General features: G+C 46.1%; 1 protein-coding gene across 1 annotated transcript in view; it reads left to right on the top strand.

Moving 5' to 3' along the window:
- The window catches only part of LOC120318119 (ephrin type-A receptor 5-like), a 129,245-nt gene that overhangs the window by 107,147 nt on the left and 4,368 nt on the right, over positions 1-17,730 (top strand). The gene's annotated exons all lie outside the window — the stretch shown is intronic.

The raw sequence follows: 17,730 nt of genomic DNA, 5'->3' as shown, positions 1-17,730 counted from the left end.
TCTCCATCTCAAATACCCCAACAACAGCCAAGTGTCCTACACCTGACTCCATCCCTCTGGGCCCCCCACTTTTGATGATCACAGGAAAAAAAAGTGTGAGGTCTATTTCACAGACAAAAATTTGGAAAAGTACCAGGCCAAGATAAGGTAACTTTCTTCCTTGAAAGTCTGTGGTGATCAATTGGCCCCTATCTTCACCTGCATCTTTAATAAATCACTGGAGCTGTGTTATGTCCCTTCTTGTTTTAAATGCTCTATTATCATCCCTGTGCCTAAGAAACCCTCCATCAAGGAGCTGAATGACTACAGACTGTTGCTCTGACATTCATAGTTATGAAAACTTTCAAAATGTTAATGCTGGCTCACCTGAAAGCTATTAGGTATCCCCTGCTTGACCTGTTGCAATTTTCATAGCACACAAATAGATTGGCAGATGGTGCTATCAATATGGCACTGTACTCTTGTAGAAAACGAAAGAGACTTTTACAAATTCCAGAGGGTGTAGCAGAGAGATTTATTGCACAAGGTTCAGAAACAGTGAAGACAAGCAATTCTGAACACTGAGGGCAGGTTTAAACTACAGTTTTATACTTTCCCTTTCTCAGGAACAAAGGACCACACATAGAAATCTATATTGTAATACATCAGATTAATTTCTCACATATTAGATTCATTTCTCACGGGCATACAATGGAGAATCTGCTACATACATTGTTTCCAAGTGCAATTAGCATTTGGTTAGTCACAGACTGCTAACACAGCTTTATTCCATTTTTCCACAAATCCAGTATATTCCATCTGGGGCTAGCCAAAGGAGACTGGTATTTGTGGGGTCTTTTAGGTATGGCATCCCAGATAAGTTGGTAAGAGCATAATGATCCCTAGTAGTGGTTTCGTTGATTCCAGACCACCATTTATTGTTTTCCCAAGTCCCTGTGCATAGGAGGTCACCTACTGCTACACAAGATTCTGTTTTGTTCCTTGAGTAACATACATGTCCTACCAAGTTGGAAGTGAGAGTCCAATCACCATCTTTCCCACTTGTATAGGTTAAACTATTATTCTCAGACATTTTTGTACCTTGGCATAATTTAACTCTTGTGCCTCCCATGGCCATTTTTCTCCCATTTTTGTTCCACCACACACAAAATAGTTAGACACGCCTAAAGTATGGGCAATATCTTCAGCTAACTTAACAAAGGTATTGACTACTTGTCTAGGTATTTCAGGAATATTTGTCTTCTCCATTTGCTCATAATAGGACCAGAATAATTATTTTTGTTCTGAATTTTTGGTTGCAGTTATAATTTTGATTTCTAATTCTGATATTGGGTCGTAGACGTTGGCATCTATTCCTATCCCAAACATCCAGTTTTTTCTTTCCCATCTATTTTGTTCCAGGAACCAACTGCCATTCTTGACTGTGAGAGTCACCAAATTACAGTTGTCCCTTCCACAGGAGTCTGCTTTTGTATTATTCTTTTCAAACAAGATGTGTTCCATCTCCTTCGGGTCTTGGGTATGCCACTTAATACATGACCACCACTTACATCTGACCATTGAGACTGCACATCCATCCGGTGGGCACAAGTACTTATGGTTTGGGATATAGCTGTGGATATAATCGATCCCTCCACAACCATATATTGCAGCCCAATAATTAGCTGCCTTACAAACATCAAAGGTGACGCTAAAACTGGAGTGTGGGTTGGATTTCCATTGGGATATCCCTAATAGTGCCTGATCCCTAGGGCTCCCTCTTGTTCTATGTGTTCGGATCTGCAAGGCCCAGCTGTCAGGATCAGACTTCGGGTTATAACACTGCTCTTGGACCCCTTTTCTACAAACTTTTTATGTAGTTCTATTGTATGTACAGGAGCTAGGGGAACTATCTTGGCACCCTTCTGGTTTCATTGTATAATAAATCAAAATCTTAGTTATCTGGTTTCCTTGTTTTGTAATCTTGATGCAGTTTCGACAACCCTGGTTCCCCTGTGTTTTTGTTCTTTCTTTGTGTGTGTATGTTCCCCATATTAAATAACTAACAGATATTATGAGCTGTAGAATCCACATGTCTTCCACCGTGCGTAGAGAGATAGCTTCCGGGGTGTCTCAGCAGGGTTCGTTGTTCACACCGTGTGTTGAGAACCCATTGCTGGTAGGGTTCGACAGGGTGTGTTTCTTGTAAATTTCAACACCAAAGGTTTGTTAGTTTTATCTACTTTGTAAGTTACTGGATTGGCAGGTGCAGCTGCTTCAATCTACTCCAGTGGACTTTCCCTCCAAGATTTTCACTGCCAAAGGAGAACACATAACAACAGTACATGATGCTTTCCATCTTGGGCTCAAGGGGTCTGATTTCCAATGTTTCACCCATACTTTATCTCCTGGTTTGAACCCATGTGTTGCCGTGACCACTGGAGCGGTTGTTGTTCCATCATATAATGGCGCAAATTTGAAACAGCTAAATTATGAAGCTGTAACTGATGTAACAATTTCTGTTGGTCTATTCCCCCCTTATGAGCCAAGTCCAGCCAGCCCTGACTGTCAAGTTTAAATAGACAAGGGGGACGGCCAAACATAAGCTCATAAGGACTAAGTTGTAATTTAGTGCGGGGGGGGGGCAGTCTGATTGCATACAAAACCATAGGCAAAACATCTGGCCAATGGAGATGAGTTTCCAAACAAAATTTGGTAATTAGGGTTTTAATTGTGCAATTAGCACGTTCCACCCTTCCAGCCTATTGGGGGTGAAAGGCACAGTGAAATCTCCACTTGATTCCTAATGCCTGGGCTAAAGCCTTGTTAATTTGGTGTACAAACTCTGGGACATTATCTGATGAAATCCTAGAAGGGCAACCAAATATAAGAATAATTTCTTTTAGAAACATTCTGGCAACCTGTATAGCTTTCTTATTTACAGTCGGAAAGGCCTCAATCCACCCTAAATAGATATCAATTATTACTAACAGGGCTACATATTTCTTACTCCTAGGCGTATCAGTAAAATCAACAACAACATAGTCCATTGGAAAATAAGCGATTGGTTATTCACCAGGTGGTACTATCGGTCCTTGGCATGCATTGGTTTGGGCACAAATGGAACATTGAGAATATACTTGAGCTGTTAGCAAAGAAGCAAAGGGAAGATGGAAAAATTGTTCAAGCTGTTGTAATAATGCAGTTTTTCCCAGATGATGTTGCTTATGGGTTTGAAAAATAAGGGGGCGGGCAAGCGCCAGAGGAACAGCAATGCGTCCATTGGGAAGGGTGTACCAGCCTTTAACCAGTTCGGCTTGTACATCCTGCTTCAACTTTTGGCTTTCCTTTTTCCTATATGTAGGATCAAGGTGTTCTAAGTAAGTGTCTAGATACATGAACCTGGTGACATCTGACTGGAGAGGGGGGCCTTCTAACACAGCTCTCTTGGCTTCTTTGTCTGCCTTCCTATTGCCCTGGGTAATAAGGCTTGAATCTTTTTGATGTCCAGGACAATGCATGATCACAACTTTGGACAGCAATTGAGCTGCCTTAATAAGTCTAATCAAAGTTGCATATTGGATAATCTTGCCTGTGGAGTCCAAATATCCTCTTTCTTTGTATATTGCTGTATGTGCGTGAATTGTCAAAAATGCATATTTACTGTCCGTAAATACATTTAAAGTTATTCCTGCAGCTATTTCTAATGATCGGGTTAAGGCATATAGTTCTGCAAATTGTGCACTTTCTTGGCTAGGTAACTGTGCTGACTCTATAGTTGCAGTTTGAGAAACAATTGCATAACCAGAGTATCTAATTCCTTGATCTATAAAGCTAGATCCATCAGTAAACCACTGAAAGTCTGGATTATGCAATGGTTGGTCCGTAAGGTCAGGTCTGCAAGAATATTGTAGTTCTATTGTTTGCACGCAGTTATGCACGGACATAGTTGAATCTGGTATTGGCATGAGAGTGGCTGGATTGAGAGTTGAGCACTGTTGCAGTGTAACTTATGGATTTTCTAATAAAAGGGAACTGTATCTTATGCATCCTCTGATTGCTGATCCATAAATGTCCCTTATTGTCAATAATTGTCTGCAGGGCATGACTAGTATAAACAGCCACTGGAGCTGAAAAGGTTAACTTATTTGCCTCTTGTAGTAACAGTATAACTGCTGCTAGAATTTTTAAACATTGTGGCCCACCCTGTGAGGCCATATCCAGCTGTTTTGACAGATAAGCGACTGGGCGGTTCCAATTTCCCTGCTTTTGGGTAAGGACTCCTAAAGTCACACTATGTCTCACATCGACATAAAGTGAGAATGGCCTAGATATATCAGGTAGTACTAGAGCTGGTGCTGTAGTAAGAGCCTGTTGAAGATGTTCCATTGCTAGGGTCTGTTCTCTTTGCCACAAAAGAGGTTCCTTTTCTGGTCTCCTTAAAACTTGGTATAATGGTTTAGCTGTGAGAGCGAAGTTAGGAATCCAAATTCTACAGAAGCCTGTAATTCCCAAAAAGGCTCTAACTTCCTGTTTTGTTTTGGGTATGGAAATCTGTAACACAGCTTGTTTTCTCTGGGGGCCCAGAGTTCTTTGTCCTTGTGATAGTTCATAGCCTAAATGCATTACAGTCTTTTGAACTAATCGTACTTTCTTTCTGGACGCTCTGTAGCCAAAATCTTGTAACAATTGGAGCAGTCTGGATGTGTTTTCAAAGCAATCCTCCCTGCTTTGTCCAGTTATCAGAATATCATCTACATATTGAAGGCAACATTCCTTTTGTCTGACTAACTTCAAATATGCAAGATCTTGGACTAAAGCTTGACCAAAACACGTAGGTGAATTCTTAAAACCTTGTGGTAGTCTAGTCCAGGTATATTGAGTCTTAACTTGTGTCTTTGGATTAGCCCATTCAAATGCAAAGATTGGCTGACAATTCTCAGCTAAAGGTATGGTGAAAAATGCATCCTTTAAGTCCACAACTGAAAACCATTTAGCAGATGCAGGTATTGTACTCAAAAGAATATATGGATTAGGAACAGTTGCATGTAGGGTTAGGATCAATTTATTAACCGGGCGGAGATCTTGTGCCTGTCTCCATTGTCCATCAGGCTTACGAACAGGTAGAATTGCAGTATTCCAGGGTGACTGAATTTTTCTAATGATTTTTGCTATCAAGTATTTTTGGATTAATTCTTGAATGGCAATTGCAGCCTCTGAAGTACAATATTGTTGGGGTATTCTAACAGGATATGCCTGGGGTTTCAGTTCCACCATAACGGGCGTGGCATATTTTGCAAATCCAGGGGGATTATCCTCTGCCCACAGGAGGGGGACATTAAACTGCTGCCATGTATTACCTTCTACTTTCTCTTTTTCTGTCACTATCATCAAATGCCATATTTCTTCCACTGGGTGGTGCACTTGCATTAATTGTTTCCCATGGTCAAATGATATTGTTACTTTCAACTTGGTAAACAAGTCCCTCCCCAATAATGGAATTGGACAGTCTGGGGCATATAGAAATTGATGTTTAATGATTCCTTGTCCTACTTGGCATGTTAGGGGTTCCAGGAGTGGTCGGGATTGAGCTACTCCAGATACTCCCTGAATTTGGATGGTTTGGTTTGATTGCTTGCCAATAGATCTATTTAGGACAGATCTGGTGGCTCCCGTGTCAACTAACATCAGGACAATCTGTCCTGCCACCCATATTTTAACAATGGACTCCGGGGGTGGGACCATAGAATCCTGTCCTCTTCAGTCTCCCCATTCCATGTACACATTTGTACATGGGTTATAAGATTTCTAATAGATAGGAAGCAGCAGGTGAAGCTAGGTAAAATCACATCAAATACTCGTTCAATTAGCGTAGGAGCCCCTAGGGTTGCATGTTCTCTCCATTACTCTTTTCTCTCTATACCAATGATTCCATCTATTAGATATAACATATATTTTAATTTTCCATAATATAAACTAGCATATAGCTTATGAATGACATATCCAATTTATATAAGGTTTATTTTATATTCAAACTACTTCAGGTTAGTATTTTAAAGAATAGCCACTTTATTATATATCCAGAGCACAGCCATGTTTAACCAATGCATGAACTCTGCTAAAGCTATTGTCAATGCTACTAACATTGGATGTTCTTTCTTTGACAACAGATGGAAATGTACCATCTTTTCTCTATCGCTTTTAGAGTTCGTTGATGCTGGGAGGGTGAATGTGGATGAGAGTCCAGCTAGTCATAACAATAATAACTCAGCCGTGGGAATCCAAAGTTATTGCACCCAGAGTTGATAAATATTTGGCGGGCTGGAGAGCTGGGGAAAAAGTCTGCACTTCAAGCTAATAGGCAAATGCAATTTATGACTGTTAATTGGAGGAGGAAATTGTGCCTTACTGCTTTGTGCCAAGGGGAGGGGAATTCACTTTTTGGCTTTAACTATGTAGTGCTGATACTTTGTTTCTCGAATAAAAAATTCTTTAAAGTAAACAATGCCTCAAAGTTCTTTTGAAGAGTTTCATCTGTTGGAACCATGACATTAAGCCAACACTTCCAATTTTTTACCTAACTATCTTGGAGTCCCAACCCCAGTCGCTATCCCAAGAATTGAGGGATAGACCGACAAAGATTCGGGGAAGATTTCAACATGGAGAAAGAAAAAGCACCTGAAACCAGCACCTTGATAGCACTACCACCCCAGAGGGGGGAGTGCAAGCCAGTGCACTGGTGGAGAAGGAACTTCTTCAGACCTTTCAGTTGGGGGCAAGGCCCAAGCCGTGAGAAGGGGTGTTGTCTTACCTGAACGCCTTTTCTCAGCATGATGATGGAGAATCCACAAGTGAGTTGTCTTCATCTTCGTGCTCCAATAAGTCTGAAGTAAAGGCACACCTCTGCTGTGTCCCTACATCCCAGTTTGAGTTTAAGGTGATGCACAGACGTTATTCCGACGCACATGGTTTCTTATCATTGGAATCAGGGCCAAACTGACCCTAGCTGGGAGGGGGTGGATTCTCCATCATCATGCTGAGAAAAAGCGTTCAGATAAGACAACGCCCCTTCTCCAGCATGATTGGATGGAGAATCCACAAGTGGGACATACCAAAGCCCTGTGTCCCTAAGGGAGGGAGTCAGTTTGGGCCTGTGTCCCGCTAGAAGGTAACACTCTTTGCAAGACTCTGCGACCAAAGGAGGCATCTGAAGAGGCATATTTGTCAATCTTGTAGTGATGGACAAAGGATGAAGGGGAGGACCATGTAGCCACCCTGCAAATTTCCCCTATAGATGCCTGGGTTGCCCAAGCCAAGGAAGTAGCAGCACCCCTGGGGGAATGGGCTGTGATATTTCTAGGGACAGTCAGTGAATGTGTCCTGTATGCTAGGGCAATGCAGGACCTAATCCACCTCTCTATTGTTGTTGAGGAAACTTTCTGGCCCTTGGCCAAAGGTTGGAAGGAAATAAACACTGCCTCGGATCTACAGAAGGCTGAAGTCCGATTGATGTAATGTTGTAAGGCTCTGTGAATGTCCAGTGTGTTCCACTGTCTCTCAACATCATGGGATGGGTTAGGATAGAAGTCTGGTAAAACCACTTCCTGGGATCTATGGTACAAGGAGTTTACCTTGGGAATAAAGGAAGGGTCAAGTCTGAGGATTACCCTGTCTGGAAAGAAAATGCACAGATCCTCTCTGACAGAAAGGGCAGCCAGTTCCGAAATTCGCCTGGCCGATGTGACCGCCACAAGGAATGCCACCTTCATAGATAAAAGTTTTAATGGGCATGTATCAATAGGTTCAAATGGAGGTGCAACGAGTGCCTGTAAGACCTGGTGAAGGTTCCACAAAGGGTATCGGTGCATTGTCGGTGGCCTGGTGTTGGTTGCTCCTTTTAAAAAGGAATGGACCATGGGATGGTGAGTCAGAGAAGTGGCATTGTCACACGTGAGTACAGTAGCGAGAGCAGCAACCTGTCTACGGATAGTGTTTGGGGATAGTCCTTTATCTAACCCATCCATCAGGAATTCCAACACAATTGGAACCAAGATACCCGAGAGCTCCACCCTATGTTCTACGCACCAAGTGCAGAAACACCAAGTGTCTCCTCCATGAGACATCATATATTCTATTCATCGAGGGGTGCTTAGAATGTTGAATCATGGCTATCACCCTCGACAAATATGAGTCCTGGCTTAAGGCCTGCCTCTCAAGTGCCAAACGGTTAGCTGGAGCCACTGCGGGTCTGGGTGCTGTATTTCCCCCTGAGTGAGGGAGATACGCCCTGCTGGGATCCTCCATGGAGGGGAGACAGAGAGCTCCATCAGGTCGGCAAACCATGGACGTCTCAGCCAGTGTGGTGCAACTAGGAGGACTTCTGCCCATTCGTGTAGAGTCTTCCGGATCATGACGGGAAGAAGTGGTATGGGAGGAAAGGCATAAAGCAGTTCCCTGGCCCAGGGGCTGCAGAGAGCATCTGTTCCTTCCACTGTCAGAGACAGGAACCTGGAAAAGAATCTTGGGAGTTGGGAATTGGATGGGGAGCCAAAAAGGTCTAGGGTTGGGGAACTAAACCTGTCCACAATCTCCCTGAACACTCTCAGGTCCAGTCGCCATTCTCCATGGTCCACAGTGGCTCTGCTTAGTGAGTCCACCTGCTGATTGGTCACTCCAGATATGTGCTCCGCCCTGATGGAAGCAAGGTTCAACTCTGCCCAAGACCCCAACTATTGGGCCTCCTGCATGAGGGGCCTGGACCTTGTCCCCCCTGTCTGTTGACGTGGGCCTTGGCAGCTATGTTGTCGGTAAGTACCAAGACATGCTGTCCCGCTATTATGCTGCTGAAATGTTGTAGGGCCAGATGTATGGCCCTGAGTTCCAGCCAGTTGATATTGTTTATCAAATCCTCCTGGGACCATTGACCCTGAGCCCAATGCGACTGGAGATGTGCTCCCCAGACAAATAGACTGGCGTCTGTGGTGAGGGTGATTCTGGCTGGTTCCTTGAACTCTGTGCCCATGACAGCACTGGGGAAGCCCACCATCAGTTCAACGCCGACCGCGGAACTCGAACCTTCTGTCTGGAAGCATTGATGTGTAGCCTCTGAAATGGAAGAAGAAGCCACTGCAGTTCCTGGGCATGAAGGTGTGCCCATGGAACGATCTGTACACAGGATACCATTTTCCCCAGGAGTTGGGATAATAAGGCTAAGGTGACTACCTTGTCCTTCCGTATCTGTTGTACAAGGGTCCTAATGCTGTCCTGTCAGTCCTGAGACAAGTAGACTGTACAATTGTTAGTGTCTATGATTGCCCCTAAATGAAGGAGCCGGGTTGAGGTTATAGTATAACTTTTCTGGAAATTGATCGAAAACCCGTGCTCCTGAAAGGTCCTGACAGCAAGGGCAAGGTCTGACTGGGCCTTCTGGAAGGAGGAGGACTGTATTAATATGTCATCCAGGTAACATTGGACTCGGATTGGAATCTGTCTCAGGTGAGCTGCCAACACTGCCAGTACCTTTGTAAATACTCTGGGGCTGCAGAGAGGCCGAATGGAAATGCCCTGTACTGGTAATGTTGGTAGGCGTAGCAAAACTTGAGAAATTTGCAATGCCCAGGGAGAATAGGAATATGCAGATAAGCCTCAGTCAGGTCTATTGATGTCAGGAAGTCCCTTTTTCGGATGCTGGCCAAAATTGATTGTAATGATTGCATTTTGAACTTCCTGTACATCAGATAATGATTTAGCCATTTTAAATCTAGGATTGCCCTCCAACCCCCTGAAGACTTGGGAATGACGAACACAGTTGAGTAGAACCCCCGCCTTTCCTGGTCTTGCGGTACTGGTTCTATGGCCTGTATCTGCAACAGGTGGGATATGGCCTCTGACATGAGGGCCGCCCTATTTGTGTTCGTGGGGGTGGGGCGAATCCGGAATCGGTCCGGTGGACTGGAACAAAACTCCAGCATCAGGCCGTGTGAGATGGTATTCAGGACCCATGAGTCCATAGTTGTGGCTGCCCATGTGTCATAGTAAAGGGACAGCCAGCCTCCTATGGGAGGTGTGCCCGAGGAATCACTTGCCTTTTTTGAAGGGGCGTGCTCCTGACCCTCGAAAAGGCCGCTTGTCCTGGGCCTGTGGACAGGATCTGGGTGCAGGACGATCCTGTTGTCGCTCCGGCCTCTGATAGAAGGAGTGATTGGACTGGGTCCAGTCCCAGCTTGAGGCCGGCCGAAAGGACTGCCTATGATGGAAGCTCTGAGATGACCCAGCCCCTGAGCGCTTGTCTCCCTTTTTAATGGTATTTACGAGAGACTTGCGCTTGTCCTTACCTTCTACCAGGTAGGGGTCTAGAGCCACACCAAAAAGATGACCCCCCCGCGTAAGGCTTGGTGGCAAGATGCCACTTTGCTTTGAGGTCTGCCCGCTAGGGCTTAAGCCACAGAAGTCTGCCAGCTGAAACATCCGCTGCTATGGCCCGTGACAAGTACCTGGCGGAGTGTAAGGAGGCGTCAGCCAAGTACTGGGATGTGGCTACTAGTTTGCCCAGGTTTTGATGGACACGAAGCTTGTCATGAGGAACCATATCTTGAAGCTCACGCAGCCACAGAACGGAAGCTCTAGCGAAGAAGGCCATGGATGTGGAGGCCTTGATCGCCCAGGCCGTCACCTGATGTGACCTGCGCAGGGCCGCTTCAATCTTTTTGTCCTCAGCTTTAAGAGCTTCAGCTATGTCCCCGGGGATATTAATGTTGGGAAACAGAGAAATCAGGGGCTCATCAACCTGAGGAACCTCCAACAAGGAGGCGAGGGAGGGGGCCACACTGAACAAGTTCTTCTCTGTAGATCCCAGACTGGGAAGAGAACCCAGGTTATCCCACTGTTTCTGCACCATGTTGAGAAAGAACGGGGGGCAAGGGATATGTTTCCGCGGTACCGCTGGTTCAGCATATAAGGCATTGGGGCCCTTTTACGTAGAAGGAGCTGGGGTCTCCTGTTCCAGAGTAAGGTTGGCCATGGTACAGGCCTTGAGGAGCAAGGAATTGAAGAGGGAATGGTCAAAGAGCCTGGTAGGTGGTGCTGGATCCGAAGCTGGGGTAACCTCATCTTCTGATAGGATCAGGCGAGAAGAATTGTAGTCATCCGATCCCAACTCCGATGAGACGTCCTCTGAGGCCTGGTGAGTGAGGACGAGATGGAGGCTGTGATGCTGCGGCTTGAGGGAGTTGTTGAGGGGCAGAAGTGGCTATGAATTGGGCCAGGGCCTGAGCTATCATGGCCTGAACCTGCTCTGGTCCTAATGGTTGGGGCTCAGGAGGATGAAGTCCTGCTGCAGTGGGTGTAAAGGAGGCTGAAGGGCCAGATATGCCCTGGACAGCAGGTCCCTGCGCTCCTAAGTCCAATGCTGACCTATTAGGGTCAGTCTGCACCACTTCCCTAGGGGGAGACCTGGCCCCTGGGGCAGAATTGCAATGGGCAGACAGGGGCTCAAATATGGACCCTCCAGAAGGAATGGTGTCCATAGACCCTGGGATAGTTGATCCTGCCCTGGATGAATCCTGCTCCCAAGATTGCTGAGGGGCAGAATTCTCTCTGCTACCTGCCTTAGGCCTCTTGGAGGACTTTGCCCTGGGCTTGGGTGTGTTCTACCCCACTGCCTCCGTAGAGGCCTTGTGCTTCTTTCTGGCAGGGGGCTCTGTGGCATCCCTTGAGGATGAGGGGTAGGAATTATCTGCCATAAGTCCTGGGGAAAAAACTACCTTGTAATATTATAAAAACTTACTGCTATTGTTATCAACTGTCCAATTACTGAGGTGACAGGCCTCAGGAGGATCGATTCAGTGGTGAAGCACCCCCCCCCTTGAGCGTTGTAATCAGCCACTGAAGATCCAAAAATCCATGAAACATTGCCCTGCTCCAGTTGGAAGCTCCTGGGCTCCTTCAACGGTCAAGATAAAGATCTGACCTGACTGGATCCTCCGATGCAGCCTGCAATCCTCCGATGATCAGCTGGCTATCGGATTGCTCATCAGCTCAAACAGCCTTGCTGGGAGCTTGCAGAAGGCTAGGGAGGCCTCCGACACTCAGGTGCCTCTACCTAGGCTGCGCAGCTCGGCCATTCGCTTAGGGAGGCTTCTGATGATCTGGGATGCCTCCAACGATCAGCTTCTGCTTCGGGAGGCCTCCGATGATCAGCTGAAGCCTCCAATGATCGGCTCCTGTTCTGGAAGGCCTCTGGCAATTGGCTGACTCCTGGGGAGGCCTCCAATGATCGGAGAGGGCTCCAACTCTCCGATGCCTTTGCCAATGCTGTGACGATCAGCTGGCTGTTGGAAGGCAAAAAACCAATTTGTGAAGGCCAGCTGAGCTTCGGTGCCCTGTCTCTCTGAGCCGATGAAGCTGGAAAGCTTTGTTGACTCACGAGGAGCCCAATATAGGTCAGCTGGGAGGCAAGCCTGTAGGTTGCAGGGCAGAGGGAAGCCAGTCTAGATCTCTAAAGAAAAATCGAGGAAGTGGAGGTACAACAAGTTGCAGGGAAGACCAGGTAAGACCTTCCATGCAAAAGGAGGGAGAAAAAGGGGGAAAATTAATTTCTGAGGTAACTAGAATTTAAGATCTGAGAAATGTGTCTGAGGAGCAAGAGACTATGTCGAAAACTGGGGTGTAGGGACACAGCAGAGGCGTGCATTTATTTCAGACTTAGTCTTATTGGAGCAGGAAGATTAAGACAACCCACTTGTGGATTCTCCATCCAATCATGCTGGAGAATAGCTGATCTAGTCATTAGAATGGACCTTACCAGTAGATACTCCAGACACTCAAGACGGCCTTGCCACAATCAAATGCTTCGAAGGCAGACGAGATTGAGCTGCAAAGAGGAGATTCCTGCACATCGCATTATCCTGACTGGTGGAGAACCACAAAATTGACTACCGCTGAAGACTCGGGAGAGTGGAAGTACCTGTCCACAGCCTATAGTCAATCAGTGGAGAAGTTGATGGAAAGATTTGAGGAGCTAAAAAAGAAAAGTAGAGAGCAACCTCCCCATTCCCTATATGTGAACAATCATGATGATCGGCGAAGAAGCCACCAACTCCTACCAAGGGGAACCCCCAGTCCCATCTGTGCAGATCAGGCAGCCTCCCTGTCCTCAAAGCCACCGACTATGGCTTCCAGCCTCATGGGGAGAGACAGCTCCAGTTGTCGCCCCTCCAAAAGCCCAGATCGCTGACAACAAGATAAGAGCCCATGCCGTCACTGGGACAGCCAAACCCCAGATCGACACACTTACCGGCCACCCACCCTGGGACCCATACAGCAATGGGGGATGTTGCAGCCTCCACAGGTGGGAGGCTAGCAGTCGGTGGTGGTGCAGCAGCCGATCTGGAGGTGGCTGCAGCCCCTGAATGTGCAGCAGCAGATGGCCTTGCAACAACTGGGGATGATGCCACCGCCAGGGGGTCAGCAACCACTGGGAGTACAGCAGCAGCAATGGGGCTGGTTGCCACCTCCAAACCCGCAGCAACCACTGAGGGGCCTGCAACCAATGGGGATCCAGTAACAACTACCTCTGGGGCTGCAGGGGGCCTACAGCAACTAGGGATAACATAGCCCCCCGCAGGCCAGCAGCAGTGGGGATGGCAGCAGCCCCTGCCCATGCAGCAGCCACTAGGAGGCCCTCAGCAACAGGGGATGCCATTATAGCAGCAGCTGAGACCAGTGGAGGTCATACAGCAATTGGGGATGCCACAGCCACCAGCAATGCAGCAACAGCCATGGTGGTGACAACAGTCGCTGAGCATGCAAAACCTGTTAGGAGGCTTGCATCAACTGGGGATATGGCAGTCACCATGGGGGGCAGCAACAGTTGGGAGTGCAACATCCACAGTGGGGAGACCAGCAACCACTGATGGCGCCACTTCTTAGAGAAGCTGGTCTTTTTCCTCAACCAGGTGTGCTCTCACTTGAACCACTGTGCCTATTTCTATCTGAGCCCAGCTGCTATGGTCGACGTGGTTGCATCCATCTTGGAAGGGGAACCATCACTTCAAGGAGGGACTGGACAACCACCTCTCCCAGGCCTGTATCTATCAAGCAGTCTCTGATCAGCTGCAAGAATGGTACCAGGCAGCAGTAAGACTAGATGTTCAGCTTGCCCACTATAAAAAGCACTCCTACAAGAAGCCGAGTCAAGGCCAAATCAACCCAAATGACAGCCACCCCTCCGAAAGCCTCCAACTGCTGCGGCTACTGAAAATCCCAGGCCACCTGCAGACCCACCAATCAAGTGTTTCAAATGTGGACAACAGGGACATCGAGCAGTGAGTTGCCCAGTCCCTTACCCTTAGCAGCAGAATAGACTGGGACCACCAGCGAGAAAAAAACCAGCCCAGCAGCTAACAAAAGAGAAATCCAACTGGATCGCGCAGGAACCCGTTGCCCAAGTCATGTGCCTCACGCTGGAGAGTGCCAAGACCGAAGCTGGACCTGCCACCACTCTACCCTCCTACGACAATGATGACGAAGGAGAAAATGACCCAATGGTGAGTCAACGTCCCACCCTTCTCACTGCCTGCCAAACTCATAATCCCTAAGATGGGGGCACAGATAGATTTAAAAGTACTAGTCAGTTCTGGATGCTCCCATTATTAGCTTGTCATTGGCCTGAAAATGGACATACGAGCAAGGCTGCTTTCCAAACTCGTGAGGTTTGAGCAAGCCAGTGTCTCCCTAATGGAAAGAACTGTGTGCCAGTGAGCATGAAATGAATTGAAAATAAAACTTACATTAGATCTTTCAGCCAAATCCTCATAGGAAATTTAGGGAGGAGTTAGAAATAAATCCAGTGTGCCTGTGGCACAATTGTCTTGCAAAGGTTGTAATTCAAACTCAAAACTCATGTGCAGGTAATAGACATACTGTATACCTAATAGGTTGTGTATGAGGAATAAAACATGCTATTAAGATATCATGGCACCGTAACAGTCTTTCCCTGGCTGGTATACACTAGCATTCCTATTACTTGGAGCATAAATGACTAAAAGAGCCATGGTGGCACATTAATTAGATTGCAGTATTGCAGACTAAATCTGCTGACTACCAACAGTTCGATTCTAACTGTCTCAAGGTTGACTCAGCCTTCCATCCTTCCAAGGTTGGTAAAATCAAGATCCAGATTGTTGGGGACAATATATCTCCAGATATAAATATATGCATACAAAACCTAAGTTATAATCCTATGTAAGTGGTCTGTGTAGAAATATACAATTAATAAATATATGTTTAATTACTATGCTATCGAACATTTGTTTTCTAATACATTTGATATAACCAGGTTTTAGTTGAAAGAACAACACCCTTTTAATTAAGTTGTGATCTCAGAAATGGTCTCTTCAGTTAGACCTATGTTATGGGGAGAACTTAACTTAGTTCAATAATATTAATGGAAAGCTTCAGGTCATTGCCTGCGCTCTTATTGCCTGCATAGCTGAGATTACTCTTTTGATATTAAGAACTTTAGGTTGATCCAAACTGGGGAAAAAAAAGCATCACAATCTAGAATCTGGTTTCAAATCTTCCACTGTCATCAACTAGCTGATAGTTTTATTGTTTCTCCCTCAATGTGATTACGTTTGTCAGATCCTCCTTCTGTGACTTCACACTACTGACTATATATAGGTTCTTGGATGGAACATCTGATACATTCTTCTCTCAAGGTGTAATTTGCACTATTTTTTTCTCCACCTCTGGAATATCTCAACAACTGAATATCGAATATGGTAATCACAATTAACTCTGGGGCTTTATACATTGCATTGAATAAACCAATATATAGCTATATACAGCACAATAGCTATATATTGGTTCATTCAAAAATAAAATGCCAGAGCAGTATAGCAGTAGAGAAAGAGAAGATAATTATCACTATAACAGTATAATACAAGTGAATATGTCAACTCATAATTTCTTTACAAGTTCTCTCTCTATTCCTAGGGAGATGATAACATATGATTGTCTTCTTGAAATCACTAACATTCTACCTGCTTATATATCTGCTTGACTCTTAGGTCAGTAGTGACGAACTTATGGCACATGTGCCAGGGGTGGCACTCAGAGCCCTCGCTGTGGGCACCTGCACCGTTGCCCAGCCCCACCTTCCCCACGGCCCCCTCACCAGCAGCCCCCCCAGAGGAGAGTCACTCCCAAGCGAGGCCTGTGGAGAGCAACATAGCTAAGGACATGGCAGCTGGGCAGCAGAGACAAGACTCTGCTATTGCACCCCATCTCACGCAGTTGATGCTGCGGGGCGAGGGGTGGAGGGAGGACTGCCATGGCATTGCTGGGCTTCCTGGGTGATCTGCTGTGGGCCGTGGAGGCAGTGGGTGGCTCTGTGGGCGGGCAGAGCTTGGGGTGGAGCGGGGCAGGTGGGGGGGGAAGAATGGGGGGCAGGACAGGGCTGGGTTTTGGGCACTCATTCTCTAAAAGGTTTGCCATCACTGCCTTAGGTCATATGAGTTCATGGCTTGAAAGGTAAATGCTTCATTTTCCTTTGAAGTAACTGGGAAGTCATAGTTCTTGGCATTTATCTCTTCTCCATGGTCTGCAGTTATCTAAAAAGTAGCATCATAAGAACTTCCTCAGACGAGATTAGAATGCAATTTAGGAAGGATAAGAATAGTCACTATATAAAGTAAAAACCCTCACATTCTCCACTGATTCCATTGAAGCTGCTTGTAAACTTCCCCCAGCTCCTTGTCAGACGGGAAGAAGATGGAATTTGTGATCACAATGTGCACAAGGGGATGGGAGAGAATATATATATTATATATTCAAGATTGCGTGTGTGTGTGTGTGTGTGTGTGTGTGTGTGTGTTTTCCGAGGTTTTCGCGGGTGTTTATATGTAGGTCTTTGTAGAAGCTGTGGTCTGGCTTATGGTTTGTGGTCGTGCCTCATCATCGATGTGGGTTTGGGTTTGCTTTTTGCATGGATGTGGGGTGGTGACATCCTGTGTGGTTTTTGTGAGTGTGGGTCTGGTGTCATTCTTTGTGTTAAGGACTCGTTTGTCAATAAGGCGGGTTTCCAAATGGCTGGTAGGCAGGAGGTATCATCTCGTTTGTTCATGCTGTGTGGGCGTTTTTCTATCTCGATAGCTTCTCTGATTATTCTGTTATTAAAGTGTTCAGTTTTGGCGATAGTTCTGGTCTTTTAAAAGCCAATTTCATGTCCTGTGATTTTAAGGTGTTGGACCAGGGAAGAATTGGTTCCTCTTTTTTGACTTATATTCTTCAATGCATGTACTTATGTTCTTCAATGCGTGCACGTGATGAGGCACAACCACAAACAAGAAGCCAGACCACAGCTGCATCATTAGCCACTTTAAACCCCTCCAATCCATACATAAAGCAAACTGACACCCACCATGAAGATGAGGCACGACCACGAACGCGATGCCAAAAAATAGCAAGGCAACCCACCATCTTAAATCCCCCTGCAACTCAGACTAACCTGAGCATAACAAAGCCCCCACCCAAACAGAACACTCCCCCAAACAATCAGAGCACAGCCAACTCCCATCCAATCAAAGCACAGCCAAGCTCCTAACCAATCAGAACACACCTCCATCCAATCAGAACACAGCCAAGCTCCCATCCAATCAGTTCATATCCCCACTGGCAGTTAAAAGGAAGAAACAGCTACGATCACACATTGCTCCTAGAAGCATGAAGCTGAAAACACCAGCCTGAAGA

Source organism: Crotalus tigris, unplaced genomic scaffold (genome assembly GCF_016545835.1).
Source record: "Crotalus tigris isolate CLP2741 ecotype Arizona unplaced genomic scaffold, ASM1654583v1 scf7180000020070.306587, whole genome shotgun sequence".
NCBI classification, from domain to species: domain Eukaryota; kingdom Metazoa; phylum Chordata; class Lepidosauria; order Squamata; family Viperidae; genus Crotalus; species Crotalus tigris.
This window is presented reverse-complemented; position numbering and strand designations above follow the sequence as displayed.